This window comes from Thamnophis sirtalis, unplaced genomic scaffold (genome assembly GCF_051295495.1).
Source record: "Thamnophis sirtalis isolate CommonGarterSnake01/CBP01778 unplaced genomic scaffold, rThaSir2_p1.2 scaffold_4, whole genome shotgun sequence".
Classification (NCBI taxonomy): domain Eukaryota; kingdom Metazoa; phylum Chordata; class Lepidosauria; order Squamata; family Natricidae; genus Thamnophis; species Thamnophis sirtalis.
The window spans coordinates 87,173,643-87,197,499 of record NW_028261384.1 but is presented as its reverse complement, the minus strand read 5'-3'; the positions used below and the strand labels follow the sequence as shown (position 1 = coordinate 87,197,499).

Here is a 23,857-nt window from a genome sequence, read left to right as displayed (position 1 = left end):
AGGAGTCTAGATAATCTGCTTCATTCAAGGTCTGTCGGAGTTGAAGCGCCACCACCTTCTCAACAACCTTTCCCAGAAAAGGAAGGTTGGAGACAGGACGATAGTTCTTAAGAATAGCTGGGTCCAGAGAAGGCTTTTAAGGAGGGGCCTTACTACCGCTTCCTTAAGTGGCTGTGGGAAAAACCCCTCCTGTAAAGATGCGTTCATCTGGAGCCAGCCTCGTGTTACCTCCCTGCTGGTCGAAACCAGCCAGGAGGGGCATGGGTCCAATAAACATGTGGAGGCGCTCATCACTCCCATGGCCTTGTCCACTTCCTCAGGGGTGACAAACTCGAACTCATCCCAGCAAATCTGACAAAGACCCTCCCTCGGCATCTCAGCTGGTGCTGCCCAAGTAGAGTCCAGGTCCGCCCAAATCTGAGTGATTTTATCTGACAGAAACTGAACGAACTCCTCAGCTCTTCCCTGCAGGGGTTCCCCCGCTTCCTCACCTTTTAGGAGGGAGCAGGTCACCCTAAACATGGCGGCTGGGTGAGATTCCGCGGATGCAATAAGAACGGAAAAATATGTACATGTTGCCGCCCGTATCGCCACTAAATAAGTCCTAATAAAGGCTCTTAATAGTGTTCGGTCAGATTCGGAGTTACTAGCCCTCCAGCGTCGCTCTAGGCGTCTCTTTTGGCGCTTCATCTCCCAGAGTTCCTCGGTGAACCAAGGTGCCCTCCTAGATCCACTGCCGCGGAGAGGCCGCAAAGGCTCAATCCGATCCAGAGCCTCAGCCGCTGCAACATTCCAGGCCGCAACTAAGGCCTCTGTCGGGTTGTGGGCAAGGGAGTTGGGTATCCCTCCAAGCTCCTTCTGAAATCCTTCCAGATCCATCAGGTACTTGGGGCGGAACCACTTAATCGGCTCCATCTCCCTGCAATGGGAGAGTAGCATCCCAAAGTCAAGCCTCAGCAGGAAGTGATCTGACCATGACAAGGGTGAGATCTCTATTCCCCTTAATTCAAGATAACATCTCCACTGCCCAGAGAGAAATGCAAGGTCGAGTGTGTGTCCCGCTCTATGAGTTGGATCCTGAACTACTTGGGTCAAGTCCATAGTTGTCATGGAAGCCATGAACTCCTGCGCTCCATCAGAGTGTTCATCCAGGGATGGCAGGTTAAAGTCCCCCAGTACCATCGGTCTGGGGAACTCCACCGGCAACCCAGCTACCGCCTCTAGGAGCGCAGGCAGAGCCGTTGTGACGCAGCTGGGAGGTAGGTACGTCAAAAACAAGCCCAATTGAACCCCTAGGTCCAAGCATTTTAACTTACAGTATTTTTTGGACTATAAGACACACCAGAGTATAAGATGCACCATGATTTTGAAGAGGTAAATTTTTGAAAAAAGGTTTTTGCACTCTGCAGGCCTCTCAAACCCTCTGCGCATGTTGTTGGGTTTTTTTTGCAAAAAAAAGGGGGGGCATGCAGAGCTTTGGGAGTCTTGTAGAGTCCTCCTCTGGGCTGGGGGGTGGGCAAAAAAAAAACAGCCAGTTTTTTGCTTGTTTTTGCCCTCCCCAGCCCACAGGAGCACTTTGCAAGCCTCCCAAACCTTCTGCAAGTCCATTTTTGCAAGGGGAGGGTTGGTAGGCCAAAAATGCTGTATTCTTTTTGAGGGGGGGGGTGCATCTTATACTTTGAAAAATATGGTATTTGGAGTCATTTTTGTTGTTATTACTGCTTTTTCCTTGCCTCCTCCGGATACCATCAGCCAGCCAATGTCAACTGGCGACTCCCCGGGGGAGGGCCTTTTCTGTGGCTGCTCCGGCCCTTTGGAACAATCTCCCCATGGAGATTCAGACCCTCACCACCCTTCAGGCTTTCCACAAAGCCGTTAAGACCTGGCTGTTCTGGCAGGCCTGGGGCTGATGAGTTCCCAGCCCCACTCGAATTGTTGATTATTGTGTAGTTTTAATTTGTCTCTGTATCCTGTTTTGTTTCATTCGTTTTTGTATTGTCCCCTTCCCATATGTCTGTTCGCCGCCCTGAGTCCCTCCGGGGAATAGGGCGGCATACAAGTCTAATAAATGGAATGAAATGGAATTGTTTTTCTAATATTCTCAAAGTTGTTTTGTTTTTAGATTTACCATAGGTATTGTAAATTGTCCTACTGATAGTACTCATGTTAAGCCCCCAAGAATTGGTCTGCTTGCAATGTCATACAAATAACAATAGGACTTAGACTTATATACTGCTTCACAGTGCTTTTACAGCCCCCTCTAAGCAGTTTACAGGATCAGCAAATGGCCCCCAACAATCTGGTTCCTCATTTTACCTACCTCAGGTGGATGGAAGGCTGAGTCAGCCTTGATCCTAGTGAGATTCCATCTGCCAAATTGCAGGCAGCCAGCAGTCAGAAGAAGTAGCCTGCAGTACTATATTCTAACCACTGTGCCACCGCAGCTCTTGCAATAAATTCAAGATATAAATGCAATAAATAAATTGGGAGGAGGAGGAAGAAAATTGGATGTTGCACAGAGAGTTTCTGTTTATTGTCTTTATCATGATCATGGTCTTCTGAGGACGATTACATTTTAAGTTCAAAATATCTGAAGTGATCCCAATTGACCTTCTGGAATAAATATTGTGCATTATTAATGATACTGAATGGACAAATGCACTACCCTCATAATAAGGGGACTGGATTTTAGGTACAGCAGCTAATATAGATAATTTTCCAGCACTACTTTCTTTCCTCCACCACTTACCCCTTTTTCTAGCCTGTATGCAATTTGCATTGGTGTATTTTAGTAGCTGGAGAATGATAGCCTTACAATCTAATTTTCCAGTTGAAATATATGGCATTCCACACTGTGATTCAACCCTCCAAAAATGAATCACAAATGTCTGAGCAATTTCATGAAATCAACTCATTATCTGTAAAAGAGGCCATTACTTTTATTGTTGTGATGATTCTGGCAATTCTATGTCAGGAATCATGGTAAAATGGCGTCACAACTCCATTGTACGAACACACACACACACACACACACACACACACACACACACACACACACACACACACCATTGTGACTGCACAGAGCCATCTCCAGTGTTGGCTCCATTGTCTTTACTAGAGCAAAGGGGGTGGGGGGGTATAGCATGGGATATGTTGCCACTTCTTCTACCCAACCTTTCTTCTTGGAATTCGATTGGTGCCTCTTAAGAGGTTGGACACAGCCATAGAGCCTTCCCCAATCTTGTGCTGCTATATCTTAGAAACCTTAATGATAGAAAGACTACCAATCCTCCTGATCTCTACATGTGTCTACTCCAGAGTCATTGAGTCATCCCTATGTTTTGTCTTACTGTGAGTATCTAAGTCTTGAAGGCAACTACAACACCCCAATAACTGGGAGGGGAAAGCCACTTTGTGGCAAGTGAGAGGAAGATGGGGCATAACATTTCCAGGTATAATAAGCATAAAAGTGGACACTCCTGAAATGTGCTGAACTTATTCATAATGCTTTGGCACATTGTGGCTTGTTTTGTTAAACAAAGAATTCCCTCATCACTGTCAAACTATTTACTAAATCTGCATTACTATTACTATTAGTCTTCTCATCGTTCCTAACACCCATCTCCTCCCATTTATGACTGTAACTTTGTTGCTTGTATCCTTACGATTTATAATGATAGTTTCCTGATGGCTTATTTGTACCCTATGACTATCATTAAGTATTGTACCCTATGATTCTTGAGGAATGTATCTTATCTTTTTATGTACACTAAGAGCATATACACCAAAGACAAATTCTTTGTGTGTCCAATCACATTTGGCCAATAAAGAATTCTATTCTATTCTTTGTGCAATATAGGGATTGAATCATTGATAAGCTTTAAACCAGTGGTTCCCAAAGTGGGTGGTACCACCACCTGGGGACAGTGGGATGACTTGGGGGGGGGGGCACTACGAGGCAAGGGGGGCAGCAGGAAGCAGAGAAGGAGCTGTGCTGATCCTACAGCTTCAGCTGGCCAGCCTGCCATAAATGCCCCTTCTTCGTTGATCTACTCGATACTACCACTGCTGCTTCTTGCTGCTGCTGCTGTCCGCTACGGCGACTTAAGCAACAGCAAATCGATCCTAACTACCAGCGGCCTCAACCACTGCCCAGCAACTGAGAGAGAGGGGGAAGAGAGAGAGAGAAAGGGAGAGAGAAGGAGGAACATGCAAAGAACACGCAACCGAGCAGAGAAGGGGGGAATCGAAACAACTAAATCAGAAGACACCGAGCCATTCCCACACAGCGACTAGGCACACACCGCTCAGGACTTCCCCTCCCTCTCCTGACCGAGCGCCACGGCTCGGAATGCGCATGCTTCCTGAGCCTGCTACAGACATGGGCCACTCCCATCCTCCCCCTCCCTGTCCCATCGAATGGTTGCTTCCGGCCTCTATCATACCGCACATTCCTCAGGGTAGCTAGTCAGTCGGCACACGCTCCGTCGATCCGCGCGCTGTGCACCAAGGGTGGCAGCATTGTGCTCCGAAGGCAGGGAGCCCTATTTTCTACAGGTGCGCGAAGGGCGATCCCGGGACTGGGGATCCCCATATGTGCGTGTGGCAACTAAAATCCCCTGGTGACACAAAAAAGGGGTTGGTGGGGGTGTTCCTTGGGTAGGAAGGGGGCAGCGGGGCAATGGCCAAAGGGAATTTCAACATGGGCGACAACGAAGCAAGTTTTACATGAACTCCAGGGGCAAACTGGTAGGAAACGGGCCGCTTTTTTAAAGTGTCTTTTAAGACAAACCATCACCCAAAACTACTGGAAACTAGAGCCAGGAGTTAATGCCATCAAAAAGGCTCTTCTGATACCATAATAGGAGAGGAGAGGAAAACAGTTCTGATGCTTTTAGAGCAGTGTCTCTCAACCTTGGCAACTTGAAGATGTTTGGACTTTAACTCCAAGAATTCCAAGCCTGGCTGGGGAATTCTGGGAGTTGAAGTCCAGACATCTTCAAGTTGCCAAGGTTGGGAAACATTGCACTCTTCTAAGTGACTTAAAACTAGATATTGGGAAACTGGTATCACTTCATCAAGCCTATCCATCACATTAAGAATTTACTGAACAATGAAGTAGTTACTAAATTTTACTGAGGTTACTAAGTTACTAAGGTTCTTGATAAATGACTTTGAAAACCTGGTATCACTGGATCATGCTCAACAATTTTGCTGAATTAACATTAACTAGAAAGGTTTTTAAATTGGATTTTGAATAAATGTGCAATTAATTGTTACAGTTCTGAATTTTACTGTTACTATCTTCCTGCCATCGTGCAAACAAGCTATGTTTGCATCAAATATAAATTATTTTTTGGGGAGTATAAGATGAACTCCCCCCCCCCAAAAAAGAGGGTGAAAATTTGGGTGTGTCTTATACACTGAATGTAGCCCTCACACCCGCCGGCCCCCACCCTTTGGCCTCTGCCTCCCAGCAATTTGCCTCCTTGCAGCCAACAGCAAGTTTCAGCTTCAGCACAGCCTGATTATCACAAACAGTTGATTTTCAGTTGGATCAGCCTCCCAACCATCAACTGTTTTAGGCTGCAGGGATTGCCACGGACTGTTTGCTGTTTGCTGCAAGGAGACAAATTGCTGGGAGAAAGAGGCAGTTGTTTTTTTCTTGTGCTAATCAGGCTAAACTGAAACAGGCTGTTTGCTGCAAGGAGGCAAGTCAATAACTACAAATGCCTATAGAATGTTCAAATTATTACTTATTTTTTAAAGACTGCTTTATTATTGTTCTAGTCAACTTAACAAAATGCTTGATCTGAAAAGGCCCAGTGATATTGTATCTTCTTTAAAATAGCAGATAATAATGTGTACTTCCAGAAAGCCACATCAATTTTAACAGCATCTGTACAAGTGTAATCTGAAATGTAAAAGTGTTCTGTTGTAGTATTAAGATGAGGGTGTTAGACCCTGACTTCAACATGTTTGGAGTAGATCTATTTAAATAATTGGGACAAGTTAGTGTGACTAAATTTAAGAAAACTTTCTGGCATTAATATACTGCCATAATGTACATTTCTTCAATTCTTTGCTATTTCTATGGATCACGCACACATGCACAGAAATACATCACAGTGTATATTGTCTTTGCTGTTTGCTGCAAGGAGGCAAATTGCTGGAAGGCAGAGGCAGATTTCCCGCCCCCACCCCTTGTTTTCCTCCCCAAAAGCTAGGTGTGTCTTATACATCAGAGCATCTTATACTCCGAAAAAAATGGTATATGAATTATTAGAAGAAAAAGTAAAATGTCTACAAGCAACTCTAGTCACTTTGAAACTCACTGAACAAAGCAAGAATCCCCAACTTAAGCAAGGCGATTATACCAACATTAAACACAATAGGGAGCAAAGTTTCTTTAAAAAATGACCCTATGTATGAAGAGGAAGACTAATAGAAATAAACAATCATATAAAGAGGAAAAGGAGCAAAGGGAAAGGAGAAGAAAAAAAGAAAAGAAAAATACAATGAAAGATAGGAGCATTCACAACTGGAGGTAAGTTATTCCACTGATTAATTATTCTAATTGTCAGGAAATTTCTCCTTAGTTCTAAGTTGCTTCTATTCTTTATTAGTTTCCATCCATTGCTTCTTGACCTAATTTCAGGTGCTTTGGAGAATACCTTGAATCCCTCTTCTTTGTGGCAACCCCTAAGATATTGGAACACTGTGTCTGTATTAATTTCAGAGGTGATATTGTACCGGATAAGACGCGTTCACCTGAATCAGTAGCTGAAATCGCGGGTGGACCAGGCTCTATTTCGTCCTATTTAGGGATGTTTTTTTGAGCAAAGTGCATGCGGAAGGCTGGGTGAAGCAAGCAGGCATGCGTGTGCGCGCAAGCGCGCGCACACACACACACACACACACATACTTGCAAACTAGTGGGGAAGGTAAGTGAAAATCATCATTGATTTATTCCAATCATTCCACCGTTCTCATGTAGGTAGATTGGGGAGTTTTTTGGGAGGGTGGGGGAATCTAATGACAGAACATACATGATTGTGGGAGATGTAAAAAAAACATTGTCTTACCTGAACAGTTGTTCTATATGCGCTGCGGGAGAGTCTAAGCATGGGTTATTTTCAGTCTATTTGGCCAGAGACTGAGGAGTTAAAAGCTTTGGCCATGCTTCTTCCTTCGGCTACTTCCTCAGTTTTTTGATGAAGATGGGGTCTGGAAGTCACAGTGTCTCTGATGCATTGACCACTTTCTGACACTGGACCATAAGGCCCTAGGATGAGGTTAAACTCTTTCGGAGCGCAACATAGAACAACCGTTCAGGTAAGGCAATGGTCTTTCTCCTGTGCGCTACTTGGAGAGTCCAAGCATGGGACATACCCAAGCAATGTCTCAAGGGAGGGAAACAGGCTGGCCAGGGTCCCCACTTCTGTGTGAACCTGTTGTAGCCCTCATCTCCCGAAGGAAGCCTTAGCAGAAGCAAACAGGTCCAGTTTGTAATTCCTGATAAAGGATGTTGCAGAGGCCCAGGCTACTGCCCTGCAAATCTCCTCTATCGACTGCTGCATAGTCTAAGCAGCTGTAGTGGCCGCATCTGTGGTTGAATGAGCCATAATGCAACCTGACAAGGGCCTGGCTTTATGGTCATAGGCCATGGCAATACAGGCTTGTATCAGGCAACCAATGGTGGACGGTGTCACCTTCTTCCCCATAGATGATTGATGAGCAGAAACAGAGATTCCATTCGTCTGACAGAGGCTATTCTCCTGATGTATTTACATAGAGCTCGCCTCACACCCAAGTAATGCCATCACTGTTCCCAAGGGTGCGTGGGTCTCGGACAAAAGTCATGTAGGATGGGCTCCTGGGCTCTGTGGAACTAGGAGTTGACTTTGGGAATGAAGGCCGGATCCAACCACAAGGTGACTCTGTTAGGGTGGAAGATACAAATGTCCTCCTTCATCGAGAGGGCCACCAGTTCGGAAATCCTCCTGGCCGAGGTGATGGCCATGAGGAAATTGACTTGAAGGTTAACAGCTATAGGTTGGCAGACCCCAATGGCTCAAAGGGAGAAGAAGTGGGAGACTATAGAACCAGTGAAAGGTCCCAAGTTGGATATCCATGAATCATAGGAGGCGTCATGTTAGTTGCCTTTAGAAAACTACAAATCCTTGGATGGTGGGCAAGGAATTGCAGTTCGTCATATTTCAAAATTGTGGACAAAGTGGCCACTTGTTTGTGGAGAGTGTTGGGGGACAGCTCCCTATCATGTCCCACCTGAAGGAAGTCCAAAATTTGCAGGATTGCCACTGAAGATGGAATAACCCTGTCTTTGGCACACCATTGGCAAAATGCGGTCCAGGTCACATTGTAGATGCAGTTCATGGAAGGCTGTCTGGAGGCAACTATAATTTGGATCACCCTATTGGATAGATGATCTGCCCTCAGGATCTCCCTCTCAAGTGCCATACGGTTAACTGAAGACAGAGACTCTGGGTGCTCCAGAGCCCCCTGGCTGAGGGAGAGCCTGTCCTGGAGTATCCTCCAGGGGCGAGATATGGACAGTCCTTTCAGATCGTTGAACCATGGCCTCCTGGGCCAGTAAGGAGAAAAACCTCTGACCCTTCCGACAACACCTTTCTGATGACCCTCAGGATGAGGGGAAGGGGAGGGAAAGCGTATAAAGGCTGGGAGGCCACGGACAGTGGAGAGCGTAGATTGCTTCTGCTCCTCGGGATGGGAACCGGGAGAACAATTTCAGCAGGTGTGTGTTGTCCGGGCTGGCGAGCAGGATGACTGCTGGGCAGCCAAACCTCTTGGAGAGCTGTTGGAACAGGTCCGGATGCAGGTGCCACTTGGACTGGTTGATGGCAATCCTATTCAACCAGTCCATCTGCATGTTGGAGGCTCCCAAGATGTGCTCCGCCCATTACGAGAGGATGTCCTACTCCCCCCATAGGCCCATCTGCTTTGCCTCTTGCATGAACGCCTTGGAATGGGTGCCCCCTTGCCTGTTTACATGTGCTTTGGCTGCCACATTGTCTGTGAGCAAGAGAACATCTACCTCCCAAAGACTGATTCGATCGCACATACTAGGCCTTCTCCGGATTCCATCTGCCAGCCAATGTCGGCTGGCGACCCCCTGGGGGAGAGCCTTCTCTGTTGCAGCTCTGGCCCTCTGGAACGAGCTCCCCATGGAGATCTGGACCCTTACGACCCTCCAGGCCTTTCGTAAAGCCACTAAGTGCTGGCTGCTCCGGCAGGCCGGGGGCTGTTGAAGTATCCAGCCCCACGGTAACTATGAATGTTGTGTGTATTTTAAACTATTGTCTGTCTTATTTATTCCCTTTCCCTTTGTATTGTAAGCCGCCCGGAATCCTCCGGGAGTGGGCGGCATACAAGATTAATAAACTATAACTATAACATATCGGCCTGATATATGTGGCTGGAAGTGGTAGAGCGCCAGATGTGCTGCTCTTAGCTTCAGCCAATTGATGTTGTGCTGAAGGTCCTCCAGTGACTACCAGCCCTGGGTCACCAAGGACTGGAGATGACCCCCCCCCCCCTGAAGAGACTGGCATCTGACATTAAGCTCATGCGGCTTGGTTCCTTGAACAGATGTCCTTTTGCTGGTGTCTTCCACCACTTCAGGGAGAGACTCACCCTGAGAGGGACATGGACCTTGACTTTGGAACTGTTCTTCTGAACCTCTGATGTGGGAGCAGGAACCACTGAAGGGCCTGACCTGTCTGAAGCGGTGACGACGACTGGATAAAGATGTCATCCAGGTAACATTGTAATCTGACTGGTTGCTCCTGAAGATGGGCCACCACCACTGCTAGTAGCTTGAAGGTTCTGGGATCCAATGAAAAGCCGAAGGGCATGGTTCAGTATTGGAAGTGGAACCCTGAATAGGAGAATCTGAGGAACTCCCTGTGGGAGGGCCAAATAGGGACATGGAGGTAAGCTTCCTTGAGATCTATAGATGTTAAAGAGATCTCCATGTCTGATGCAATCCAGGATGGACTGGAGCATTTGCATTTTGAATCATTTGTACGCTAAATGTACCATTGAGCCATTTCAAATCTAGAATGGGTCTCCATCCCCCCCTCCCCCAAGTCTTCCGGACAAGAAAAAGGATGGAGTAAAATCCTAGTCCCTGATGTCTCTGGGGCACCAGCTCTATGGCCTGGGTGTCCAGCAGATGCTGGATCTCCAATTCTGTGCCCTTTTTGGTTGTCCCTGGGAATGGGACACCAGATGAAGTGTCTCAGGGGAATGGAGCAAAACTCTAGCATGAGGCCAAGCTCACTATCTGCCAGATGTCCGTAGTGGTCTATTACATTTGGCTGACAAAAAGAGCTAATTGACCATCAATGAGGTGATCCGATTGCAAGTCACTTAGACCAGCAAAAAGGCCAGTTGTTAGACCCTCAAAAGGGCAACCTGGACTGAAACTGTCTGGTCCTATCCCTGAAAGAGGATCTATCCTGAGGAGACTTTTTATCTTGCCCTTACTCTCTATTAAAATAGGGTCTAGTGCCTCCCCAAAGAGATTGCCACTCCCTTCGGAATGGCACTCGCCTATCTCTCAGGACCAACTGACCCATGTTCAACTGCTGTTCACATGGAACTCTTCTCCAATTCGCCCTTCAAAGTTCTCGTTTGAGATTGGCACTTTTAAAGGGGGCGGAAGCTAACTTCCATTTATTTCATGTTTGCTTGCCAGTGGCGGAGCCACAGGAGGTGACAAGAGGCTATGATAGATGCCATGGCCCTGTTGAGGGTGTTGTCTGCTGAATACTCAGCAGCTGCTATCAACTTGTTGATGTCCTGCAGTAACCTAGTGTCATCTGGAGAAGCCCTGGCCCACATTTGACGGAGCCAGAGTAATGAAGCTCTAGTAAAGAAAGAAGCTGATGTAGGCTGATCTAATCACCCAGGCGGACACCTGGTGAGTCTCACAAGAAGACAGCTCTGCTTTCCTATCCTCTGCCTTTAAGCCTTCTGCTATGTTGGAAGGAAGGATGGACAAGGAGGCTACGATAGCCATAGAAGCATCCACAGTTAGAATTTTAAGGAGCTCCTTGAGTTTCTGGCCTGCCCCACAACTTCCTATCAATCCCACTAGGGGCTGCGATGGCACCTGGTTGGTGCCACTGTTGCTGGATGACATCGATAAATAACTTAGGTGAAGGAACGAAAGGAATTAGGATCCTGTGGAACTGGAGAAATCTGCTTACTTTTCCTCCTCCTTTTTCTTCTTTCTGAGCAGAGAACAAGAAACTTTGGGAAACTGAGCAGGATGATATAAGGAAAGTACTAGAAACCAGGAAACTAAATTGCAGCAACATAGTGAATGCTTTCCCTGAAAAACTTGTATATTATATTATTCTATTTCTTTTGGTGACCCATAGATGTTCTTATTTAGGTACCTGTTTTCATAAACATGACTACATATTTTCAGATCAGTTGGTAGATTAAGTTAACTGATTTCGGATTAATATGTAGATGTGAAGTGGTCTGATAAAAATGAGTTAGAGAAGCTGTACACGTTAGCCAATTTGCTACAGTTGGCTCTCAAAGCAAAAATAGCAGAAAATGAAGGGAAGATTCAAGAGTTAGAATCCAAAAAGAATTGCCTGCAGAAATTTCAGAAGTTTCTGATGACATCATCCTGAGGACTAAAAATCATCTGAAAAGGTTAAAGAGAGATGATTGGCTTGGACGAAATTCAAGGGAAAAAGAATTATTTCTTAAGTTGTTCAGGAAAAGGAAAGAATTTGCAAAAGCCACTGGGAAACTTACAGGAGAGCAAGGAAAACCTACTTCTATGGCTGAAAAATGGGGGGAAACTTGCAAGGGGACTAGAATTTCAGAAGACTGCTTCTAACAGGCTTCATCAAGCAGGACTTTTTTCCTTACAGAAGTGCTCTATTTTCCACCTTCCACCTAAACTTGACTGCTTCTATTGTAGTGGATGATGGTATTGAGAATCTGGCTGGAAAAGTGGTCATTATTCTGAAAACTGCCAACTGATCAGCAATGGCCATTGCCCAGCCATTTAAAGCATGTTGTAATGAGTGAGGAAGAAGGTACCCAGAATGGACAAAACAAAATAATGTTTCAGAGAAAGAACTTGAATCTGAAGAATCAAGAAAGGAAAACTGTTCAGCCCCTTAATAATTGGAAAGAGTAAATCCAGTATTCCTACTATGAATGAACTTCAGCTGATATAACATTGTCTCATGAGATACATTAGGAGCATCAGGAACAAATCACCTCTGCTCTCTCTTCACTTGCTTTTTTTGCCAGATAGTGATGACTATTTGCTTCAGGGTGATCTCTTTGAAGCTGAGTTGAACTAACAGTTGGCATCTCTTATTCCAAATAAGCCTCTCAGGAATGTAATTTCCCACATGATCTGTATCTTCATAATGGACTGCAGAGAACCCGCTAGCCAGATGACTTGTGCTAAACGTATCTCTAGAACAGATCTTCTCTTCAGTGAGAAAGAAAACATCTAGGAACCATCTGCTCTATGAAAGTCCTACGTGATGCCAGCTAAAAATGTAAATAATATGACTACAGCAAGCTCCAGAAAAGAGGAGAAACCTTCTAATGAAGTAAAAGCAATCTAGATAAGTAATCCTAACAAGTGCCCTGTAGGAGCTTTACCAAAATTGGTTGCCTAGATTAGTGTTCCTCAACCTTTCCGGGTTGGTGGCCTGACACAGAGGTGGGGAGGGGGAATGGTTTTGTGCGAGGGGCATGCAAACATATGCAGGCAGGGCTGCGAGTGTGGCAGGCAGGGCTGCATGAGTGGCAGGCAGAGCTGCGAGCAGGGCTGCAAACACCAGCCTACCCCTCATGCAGCCTGGTTGTGAATAAGCCATGACCTAGATGTGTCTCTTTTTTTCCAGAGACCAGATTGGTGTAAAATAATTGCATATTCATTTCTGTAAAGGCAATTATAGGTAATCCTTGACTTACGATCACAATTAGGCCCAAAATTTCAGTTGCTGAGTGAGACATTTGTTAAGTTAGTTTTGTCCCATTTTACAACCTTTCTTGCACAATTGTTAAGTGAATCACTGCAGTTGTGAAATTAGTAATATGGTTGTTAAATGAATCTGGCTCTCTCCACTGATTTTGCTTGTCACAAAGTTGCAAAAGATTATTACACCACCCTGGAACATTGCCAAATGTCATAAATTTGAGTCCGTTGCCAATTCTCTCAATTAGATAACCTGATCATGGGGATGCTGCAATGGTCATAAGTGAGAAAAATGGTTATAAGTCACTTTTTTTAGTCTCACTGTAACTTTCAGTGGTCACTAAATGAACTGTTGCTAAGTCAAGGACTACCTCTATTGTTTTGGATTAAAAGCCTTGTTAGGTTGTTTATAGTAGTGTGTATATGCAAGGACTACGTCTCTGTCTGATTCCCATGTCTGTACTCAAGGGAAAGCATATTTGTAAACATGTAAGGTTCTTACGGATGGTGATCAGCATCTGGGGAGAGTGGCATATAGCAAAAAGTTAAAGTAACTGAAAAATGAAAACAAAGAGGAACAGAATAAGGTTCATCAGAATTAAATTCAGATATGATGATATGGGCTCAAGAAAACTGGATTGATAGAACTGTTATTTTAAAAAGTAAGTGTGCCAAATATACTTTTTTTTCTGGGGAATGACCATTGGTTTACCTGAAGGGTCATTTTCTGGGCGCTGCGAAGGAGAGTCCAAGCATGGGTTAAATACAGCCAATCTGCCCAGGACTGAATTGAAACTTTTATCTACATCTCTGGTGCTGACCAGTCTCCAGTTTTTTTCAATGAAGGCGTGGAACTGTTGCGCGCTGAGAAGTCAAAGAACAAAGTCCATATGATAAATCCAAAACAGGTCTGCAACTATGTCTACATGGTCAGTCTGAAAAGTCTGCAACGAATAGCGGAGATAGACGCCAGGGGGGTTGGACTCTCCTTTGCAGCGCCCAGAAAATGACCCTTCAGGTAAGCCAATGGTCATTTTCTTGGGCGCAGCTTGGAGAGTCCAAGCATGGGACATACCCAAGCTAAATGTCACTAGGGCGGGAAACTGTCGAGTCCAGGGTCTCTCCGCTGGTATGAATGCCCTGAAAGACTCATCTCCCAAATGCCCCCTCTGCAGAAGCAAATTTGTCCAATTTGTAGTTCCAAACAAATGGAGACAAGGAAGTCCAAGTAGTCACCCTGCAAATCTCCTCTATCGATGCCTGGTCGCCCAGGCCACCGTGATGGCAGTGCTTCTCGTCGAATGTGTGATGATATGGCATGGCACCGGTTTGGACTGGAGAACATAGGCGAAGGTAATGTATGCCGCAGCCAATGTCCAATGATAGGAGAGGAAACTGTGGCCTTGGGATGCAGGTTGAAAAGAGACGATACCCCGGATATGTGCTCCATCTGAATCGAACAAAGGTGTCTTTCTGCCCACTTTCCCAGGCATTCAGCCTCTGCCTTCAGTGATCTGGACCACATGCCACCCTGGCGGTTTAGGTGTGCCTTTGTTGCCACATTGTCCATAAGAACCATCACATGATGTCCCTGGATGCTGGAAGTGGAAGTGAATAAGGGCGAATCTCATTGCCATCAACTCCAGCCAATTGATGCTGTGTTGTGCCTCGGCAGTCGACCACCTGCCTGGTGCATTTTGGTTATATAGGTGGGCTCCCCAGCCAAAGAGGCTGGCGTCCGTTGTGATGGTGATACGGTCCAGCTCCTTAAAGAGGGTGCCCTTCGCCAGGATGGAAGACAGCCACCACTTGAGAGAATGATGTACCTTCAGCAAAACTGGAACTAACGCCGGAGAACTTTTCTTGTTCGCCCTCTGATAAGGTAGGAAGTGCCACTGGAAACATTGCGAATGAAACCTCGCCCAAGGCACAATGGATAGGCAGGACATCATTTTTCCTAAGAACTGGGACAGCTGCACAATTTTGGCTTGAGAAGACAAGGCAGAACCCATTCCTTGATGCTTGCCATTTGACATGGAGACCTGACAGCTCACGGTATCTGTGATGCGCCGAGGTGCTGCAGCTTGGTTGTCGGCTCTAGATGACTTTTTTCCAAGTTGAGTGAGAATCTTGAAGGATTCTCATCATGTAACACAGGTCTTGCATCACTTGTTGGCGGGACAAAGATTGGATGAGAATGTCATCCAGGTAGCAATGAAGCCGCACTGGACAGAATATGAGGAAGGCCGCCACTGCTGCAAGGATCTTCGTAAACGTTCTGGGAGCCAATGACAGGCCGAATGGCAAGGCTCTGTATTGGTAGTGGCAGCCTGCATAAAAGAATCTCAGGAAACTGCAATGGGCCTTGTGAATAGAGATGTGGAGGTATGCCTCTTTGAGATCTGTGGATGTTAGTAGGTCCCCTGGACTGATGCAGCTCAAGATTGACTGGAGGAACTGCATCTTGAATCTCCTGTAAACTATGTGGTGCTTTAGCTTTTTAAAGTCTAGAATCCCCCTCCACCTCCCGGAATTCTTTGGGACAAGGAATAGAATGGAATAAAACCCTGTCCCTTCCTGACCTGGTGGAACTGGTTCTATGGCCTGATGTCCCTGAGATGAAGGATCTCCTGTTCCACAAGAGCCCTCTTGACCGAGCATAAGGGTGTAGGGCATCCAACGTGATCTGCTCCCATTGGGCGTGGAATAGCTGAAGATGCCCTCCTATGGGAGTCATCCATTGATGGTCACTTATGACGTCTGAAGGATATGGAACCAGACCCCCCACAAAAAGGATGTTTGGAAAAGTTCTGCTGGCGGCCCCTGTCACATAACAGCAGACGGTCCTGGGGCCTATCCGTGCCCTGAGAATAGGGGCGATGGAAGGAGCCGGAGCTGGTGGAAGGCTCTGTGTTCTGAAAGGGCTGCCTCTTGTAGGAATTAGAACCCTTGCAATCAGACTTCTTAGTGACCGAAGGCATGACCTTCCTTTTGACTTTATTCTCAATAAGGACAGGGTCCAGGGTTTCCCCAAACAGCTTGCCCCCTTTAAATGGGGCAGAAGCAAGCTTCCACTTGGACCGCATGTCCATGTTCCAGTGTCTAAGCCACAAGTGGCAACGGGTGGTGACATTGGACACCAGGGTCCTGGATGCAAACTTGGCAGCATTCAGGGTGGCGTCAGCAGTGTATTCTGTCGCTGCAATAATTTTCTTGATGTCCTGTATCAATTTGGTATCCCTGGCCAGATTTTGGTGAGTAACTGTCTCAACCAGAGGAGAGGCCAAGAAACTTGTCCAAGAAACAACTACTAAAAAAAAACCATTGTTTACATCTTGGGCAATTTTAATGCAAAAGTTGGCAAAGAAGCGGAGACAGGGATCACTGGTCATTTTGGATAAGTGAGAGAAATGATGCAGGTGATTGGTACAATTTTGCCAAGAAAACAGATTTATGATCATGAATATATGGTTCAAACAGCACAAGGACCACTTATATACTGAGACCTCACCAAATGGACTTCACTATAATAAAATTCACTATACCCTGTGCAATCATCAATGGACAGCTCAGTCCTTATTGTTAAGACATATCCAATTATTGTTCAGCTCATGAATTGTTAGTGGCAAAGATTAAAGTCATATTATCCACCATCAAAAAAGCAGTGCCTCCAAAGAAATTTGATGTCACCAAAATCCCTACTATGGATATGACAAATAGGTTTGAACTATTGAACACTGAATTTCCTTCCTGATGAACCATGGCAAGAAATTTCAAATAACCATTATTGGAATTGCAGAAGAACACATATAACACAAAAAGCCAGAGAAAAAGTGCCAATGTCTCTCAGATGAAACTATCAAAATATCTGAGCCAAAAAAAAGCATCCAAAGTATCAGGCAAACAGGAAGAAGTAACATTGAACACAGGGCAGCAAGGAAGGATAATGAAGTTTACTGGGATGAGCAATGTAAACAGCTTGAAGTGGATTACAGGGTTTTATTTGAAACACATTTAAGCAGCTAAAAAGATCCAAGCATCATTTATGGCTGGTAAAGATATCATTATCATTAAAAACATGCAATGGAATGAGCTATCCAACAAACAAGGTATCAAGAAGAGCTGACAAGAATATACAGAAGAGCTGTATACAGGTAGCAAAGGATGACAAGGAAAGAGAAGTAGAAATAGAATCAGTCATCCTTGAGAAAGAGATCATGTGGGCTATGAACCATCACACAACAAGACTCCAGATGTTGACACTATCCCTGCAAAATTACTGAGACCAATATTAACCAGTCATTAAAGACTTGTGTCAGAAAATCTGGGAAACCAACACTGGCATGGGATCAAAATGCTCTAAACACTACATAGAACAAATGTTGCATAAAATAATCAATGGACACAAGTTTGACATCAATCCTGAAACAAGTGGAAAAAATAGCACCACAGCATTTCAACCTCCCAGGACTATAGGAGAATCTTTAAACTATAGATTTAAAGTGACCATTCTGAAAAAAAAAAGATTTTAGCAGTACTACCAGGTGAGGCAATGCTGAACTCAAGCATATCAAAAAGCTTCAGAAGTTCTCCAAAAGCCTCAACAAATACAATGAGTTTTACTTCATTACAATTCTTAATTAAAACATTCTTCTTATTGTAAAACAAACAGTCTCACCTACAACCTGCATCTTTATGATTAAGCTTTTTTTCCTTTCTTTCTCTCCCCCTTCATTCCAATGTATATCTTATACCAATCTATCCATGGCCTATAGCTTACAAAAGCTTATGTTTTTATAAAAACATCTGAAATGGATCAGACTCCTGATTTTCCCCAAAACATTATGTAAATCTTGGAGTTTTCTAAAGTCCTAATCTTTAACCTCTTATTTAATATGCCTCACAGAGCTTCACCACTTAGTGCCCTCTCTATTGATTATAACAGAATACTGCAGTAACCAAATTTACGGAGAAAAATAATAAGGATAATGACATTCAACAAGGATATTGAAAAAAAGTAAAACAATAAGAGCAGTTCAAGCAATCTGGTAGCAAAGTGTTTAACAAGAGGCTGAATGGCCCTTTATTTTAAATAGTTTAATTAGGTTTCCTGTGTGGAATATAAGTTGGACTTGATGGCCAAACAGATACTTTCAATACCATCATTTTTACTTTCTATCTATTTTTGTTGACATAATCATGTATCTATCAAAATTCACTGATCTTGAAAACGATGTTTCTCTGCAAAATAGAAGCAGATTAGAAAGAAATTTTTATTAAAATAAAGATGTGCCATTTCATACAACTGCCCACAAACTGCTGTAAATATACCCCTTAAAAAGCCAATTTATATATTACATACAAAAGAGCTAATTACTTATTGCATTACATAACCATTACGGTTTTACTAAAAGATACTACAAAGTTCAATAGTTAGCAGAACTTCCCCAGCTATACCATTTTCAGTGTCTAAATAAAAATCCCCTTAACAATGGAATGAACTCTTTTCTGTAAGAGAATGTAATAACATGGAACAAAACATGGATGAAAAAGCATTAACTACTAGCTGGATACCCATGCTCCACTACGAAACTATATGATCGGGCTTGATAAATCGACACTTACAGCTTGAAAATTAATGAGTAGTTACGATCGGCCTCTCCTCTCCCTTTCTCTCACTCCGGCTTGCCCCAAGAAATCTCTCCTCTCCCCCAGGCTTGCCCCATAGAAGCCTTTCCTCTCCTATCCCCTTCTCTCCCTCAGGCTGGCCCCATTGATCCTCTCCTACCCACTTATCGCCCTCAGGCTTGACCCACAGAGGCCTCTCCTATCTCATCCCCTTCTCTCCTTCAGTCTAACTCCTTAGCATCAGAGCATTTTCAGGTGGGGAGGAGGAGTAGAATGTCTAAGCTTCCAGCCCGCAGAGCGGATGAGTCACATGCTGCCTATGTCCAAGCCCAAGTGGCAGTTGGAACAGAGTTCTTTGCAGGTAGGGAGTAGAACATCTAACTCCTTAGCATCAGAATACGATGATGATGATGATGATGATGATGATGATGATGATGATGATGATGATAATAATAATAATAATAATAATAATAATAATAATAATAATAATATAACATCAAGCATGGAGAAGTAAAAACTGTTGTCAGGCGAGAGTACACCAACAGAGTTAAGAAAATTTTGAAATCTAAATTGAATGGTGGAAATACAATCAAGGCCATAAATACCTGGGCAATACCAGTTATAAGATACACAGCTGGTATAGTTAACTGGACACAAGCTGATTTGGACATTTTGGACCGAAAAACCAGGAAACTAATGACAATGCACTACAGTTTACATGCATGTGGTGATACTGATAGACTATATCTGCCCCGAAAATCAGGTGGCAGAGGATTATTACAAGTGAAGCAAACAGTTGAAGAAGAAAAACATGCACTGGCTGATTATTTAAAAGAAAGTCAAGAACATCTATTCATCGAAGTAAAGAACAAAAATCTACTGAAGGCCCAATAGACGAAACAAGAATACAGAAAAGATGTGATAAAATCAAGAATGAAGAGTTGACAGAACAAAGCTGCATGGCCAATTTCTGGAAAAAATAAAAGATAAAGTGGACAGTGAACAAACTTGATTATGGTTAACAACAGGTACATTAAAGAAAGAAACAGAGTCACTAATCCTGGCTGCGCAAGAACAAGCTATCCGCACAAATGCCATTAAGGCCAAAATCGAAAAATCCTCTGATGATGCCAAATGCAGACTTTGCAAAGAAGCTGATGAAACTGTTGATCACATACTCAGCTGCTGTAAAAAAATCGCACAGACTGATTATAAATTGCGGCACAATTCAGTAGCGCAAATGATCCATTGGAATTTGCGCAAAAAATTTAATATTAAAACAGCAACAAACTGGTGGGAACATCAGCCTGAAAAAGTCACCGAAAATCAGATGGTCAAGATCTTGTGGGATTTTCGTATACAAACGGACAAAATACTGGCGCATAATACACCAGGCATCACACTGGTTGAGAAAAACAAGGTTACAATCATAGATATTGCAATACCAGGTGATAGCAGGGTCGCCGAGAAGGAACATGAAAAAATCGCAAAATACCAGGACTTAAAAATCGAAATTCAACGACTATGGCACAAACCAGCAGTGGTAATTCCAGTGGTAATTGGCACACTGGGTGCTATTCCAAAAGCACTGGAATTACATTTAAAACAGTTAAAAATTGACAAAATCACCATCAGTCAAATGCAAAAAGCCGCACTGCTTGGATCTGCACGCATATTACGAAAATACGTTATGACGTCCTAGGGCCCTGGGTGGGGCCCGACTAGTAACCAATGCCAAATCCGGCAAAACAACTGGCCGCTGTGATACAATTGTATCATAATAATAATAATAATAATAATAATAATCTAACAATAATCTATTGAAGGTCCAACAGACGAAACAAGAATACAGAAAAGATGTGATAAAATCAAGAATGGAGAGTTGGCAGAACAAAGCATTGCATGGCCAATTTCTGGAAAAAATAAAAGATAAAGTGGACAGTGAACAAACTTGGTTATGGTTAACAACAGGTACATTAAAGAAAGAAACAGAGTCACTAATCCTGGTTGCACAAGAACAAGCTATCCGCACAAATGCCATTAAGGCCAAAATCGAAAAATCCTCTGATGATGCCAAATGCAGACTTTGCAAAGAAGCTGATGAAACTGTTGATCACATACTCAGCTGCTGTAAAAAAATTGCGCAGACTGATTATAAATTGCGGCACAATTCAGTAGCGCAAATGATCCATTGGAATTTGTGCAAAAATTTTAATATTAAAACAGCAACAAACTAGTGGGAACATCAGCCTGAAAAAGTCACCGAAAATCAGATGGTCAAGATCTTGTGGGATTTTCGTATACAAACGGACAAAATACTGGCGCATAATACACCAGACATCACACTGGTTGAGAAAAACAAGGTTACAATCATAGACATTGCAATACCAGGTGATAGCAGGGTCAATGAGAAAGAATATGAAAAAATCGCAAAATACCAGGACTTAAAAATCGAAATTCAACAATTATGGCACAAACCAGCAGTGGTAATTCCAGTGGTAATCGGCACAGTGGGTGCTATTCCAAAAGCACTGGAATTACATTTAAAACAGTTAAAAATTGACAAAATTACCATCAGTCAAATGCAAAAAGCCACACTGCTTGGATCTGCACGCATATTACGAAAATACGTTACGACGTCCTAGGACCCTGGGTGGGGCCCGACTAGTAACCAATGCCAAATCCGGCGAAACAACTGGCCACTGTGATACAATTGTTTATAATAATAATATAAGAAATACTAATCAACTGATGGTCATTTCGAAAAATCCTTTCTTGGGGAGCACCTAGAAGCCAAGAGGAACATACGTGCCAAATTTCAAGTTTGTAGGCTTTACGGTTCTGGAGATTTCATGATGATGCATGAGTGGTATTTCACTTTTATATATATAGATTTAGGCTCTCCAAATTAATGCCTTGTAAGATATTTACATACTGCAACTATTCATTATTATATTTAATAATGAATAAACATTAATATACTATCATTCATATTTTTATTTAGTCCATACAACATTTCTGAAAAAGGTATTTTGGAAATATGTGAATCTTTAAAAATTATTTACAGCACATCTAATACATTTGTACTTTGTTAGAGAAATAGCAGAATAAATATCATTTTAAAAAAGAAGTGCTCTCTACAAAAATGTTCAAATTTTGTGATGTTATGATCCTCTCAGTTAATAAATCAATTTATATGATTCCACTCATGAATAAAACTGGCAGGGCTGCTGCTGTTTTTATACTGGCTTTTCTGGGAATAGCAGAAGTGTGGTCTGGCAATGATCCCATTATATGTGCATGCCAGACTACTGCATCCAAAGCTGGATTGTTGTTGGAACTCACTCCCAGGGCAAAACTCTCCTTCGGCAGTATTAATTCTAGTATCAATGAATCCATCCCAAGGCAACCTACAACCAAATATGAGGTGTGATTATCTAATCACAGTTGCCCCTCTTTCAAGGGCAGTTCTTCCTGAGTTCTTTCTGGAAAGTATCATACTGAATTTTGGCAAAGACCCCATATGACCACACTAGGTAATGCATGTGGACCTCCTGCCTCAAAGCGTCACTCTCCTGCAATATATGGAAGAGATACAAAGCTCACTTTAGCTTTGCCTCTTGTAAATACAGGTACTTTTTTCATCTGCCTTAAAACTTTGGATCAACCTTCTTCTCTCCCTCCATACAACCTATAATGACTTTCCTCTTCACTGGGCCAGATGATGAAATCCTCCAAGATTTCTGTTTTCATCCTGCAATGTCCTGTAAACATTCAAACCGATACCTGGTTTCCTCAAATCCTCAGCATATTCACTGGATTGAAAGAAACACTTCTTCCCTGAATTGCCCATAAACTCAAGAGCAATCTGACTCTTACATAAAGCAGTCCCCTTTAAGGCTGGAATACTAGAGGCATTTAGTAAAAAACACTAATAGGGCAACTCTTCACCACATCCCCTTATCCCAATAGAGGACAATTCTTTGGAGAGGGGATTTAAAGCATGTCTACTCTGTGTAATCTAGCAAAGTTTGCAAAAATAACCAAAGGAAAAATAGCTGTCTGAATATTCAGAGGGAAATAAAAGTAAAACATTGTTATCACATATAAAAGCTCAATAAAGCCAAGAACGTTAAACACTTCAACTATTCTAAACAGATAAGCAAAAATTCATTTATTAAAGGGAATACTATCAAATCTATAAACTAACAAAGCAGATGACCACGTATTGAACGTATCCTGGGAGATGCTTTCCAGTATTTGGCCACCATTAAATTAAAATGGCAATACATTACTTTTTGTTTTGAATTTTGTTTCAGGAATTTAAAATAGTTCTTTGGGTGAATAAGATCATATAATCAACTTGAACCTTTTGCTTCCTGCAGCATGAAAAGAACGTTGGTCTTACCTGAACGTCTATTTTCGGAGTGGGGGAGGGAGTGGTCACGTGTGGGTTTTATCTTAGCCTGATTGGTCCAAAGACTGAGAGCAAAGCTATAAATACTGGTGCCTTCCAATCCTGGCCCAGATTCTCGAAGACGAACGGTACAACTGAAACGACAAAAACAACAACACCACAAACCCCAGGAATGCCCGGGCCCTCCCCTTGGCTCCAACTAACATAACTTAGGGCGGGTCGTGACCACTCCCTCCCCCACTCCAAAAATAGACGTTCAGGTAAGACCAACGTCCTTTTTCCAGAGTGGGGGGAGGGAGTGGTCACGTGTGGGACATACCCAAGCTAAGGTCCCGGGGAGGGAGAATAAGAACCACTAGGGCCCAAGGGGAGCCTCAGCCGCCACCCCCTGCAAATCTCTCCAACCGAAGGACGCGTCCGCAGACGTGAAAGCATCCAGACGATAATGCCGGATGAAAGACGTTGGGAAAGCCCAAGTGGCCGCACGACGGATGTCCTCAAATGGGGCCCTTGTGGCCCACGCCGCCAAGGTCGTGGCACTCCTAGTAGAATGGGCCGTGATCCCCAACAGAGCCGGCCGACCCGAGGCCATGTAAGCCTCCACGATGGCCTGATGCAGCCAACGGCCAATGGTAGCCGAAGACACCCTCGATCCCAACGACCCTGGCTGGAAGGAGACAAACAGGGCCTCCGACCTACGGACCTCCCCGGTTCGCCGGAGGTAGATTCGCAGAGCGCGGCGGACATCCAACCGATGCCAGAGACATTCCTTGACATTGGAGGGGCCCAGGCAAAAGTCGGGC

General features: G+C 43.8%; 1 protein-coding gene and 1 pseudogene across 5 annotated transcripts in view; one reads left to right on the top strand and one right to left on the bottom strand.

The window, feature by feature from the left end:
* Nucleotides 1-23,857, bottom strand: part of TANC2 (tetratricopeptide repeat, ankyrin repeat and coiled-coil containing 2) — a 325,867-nt gene that overhangs the window by 143,505 nt on the left and 158,505 nt on the right. The window lies entirely within an intron of this gene.
* On the top strand, nucleotides 9,969-12,051 carry LOC148045959 (uncharacterized; annotated as a pseudogene).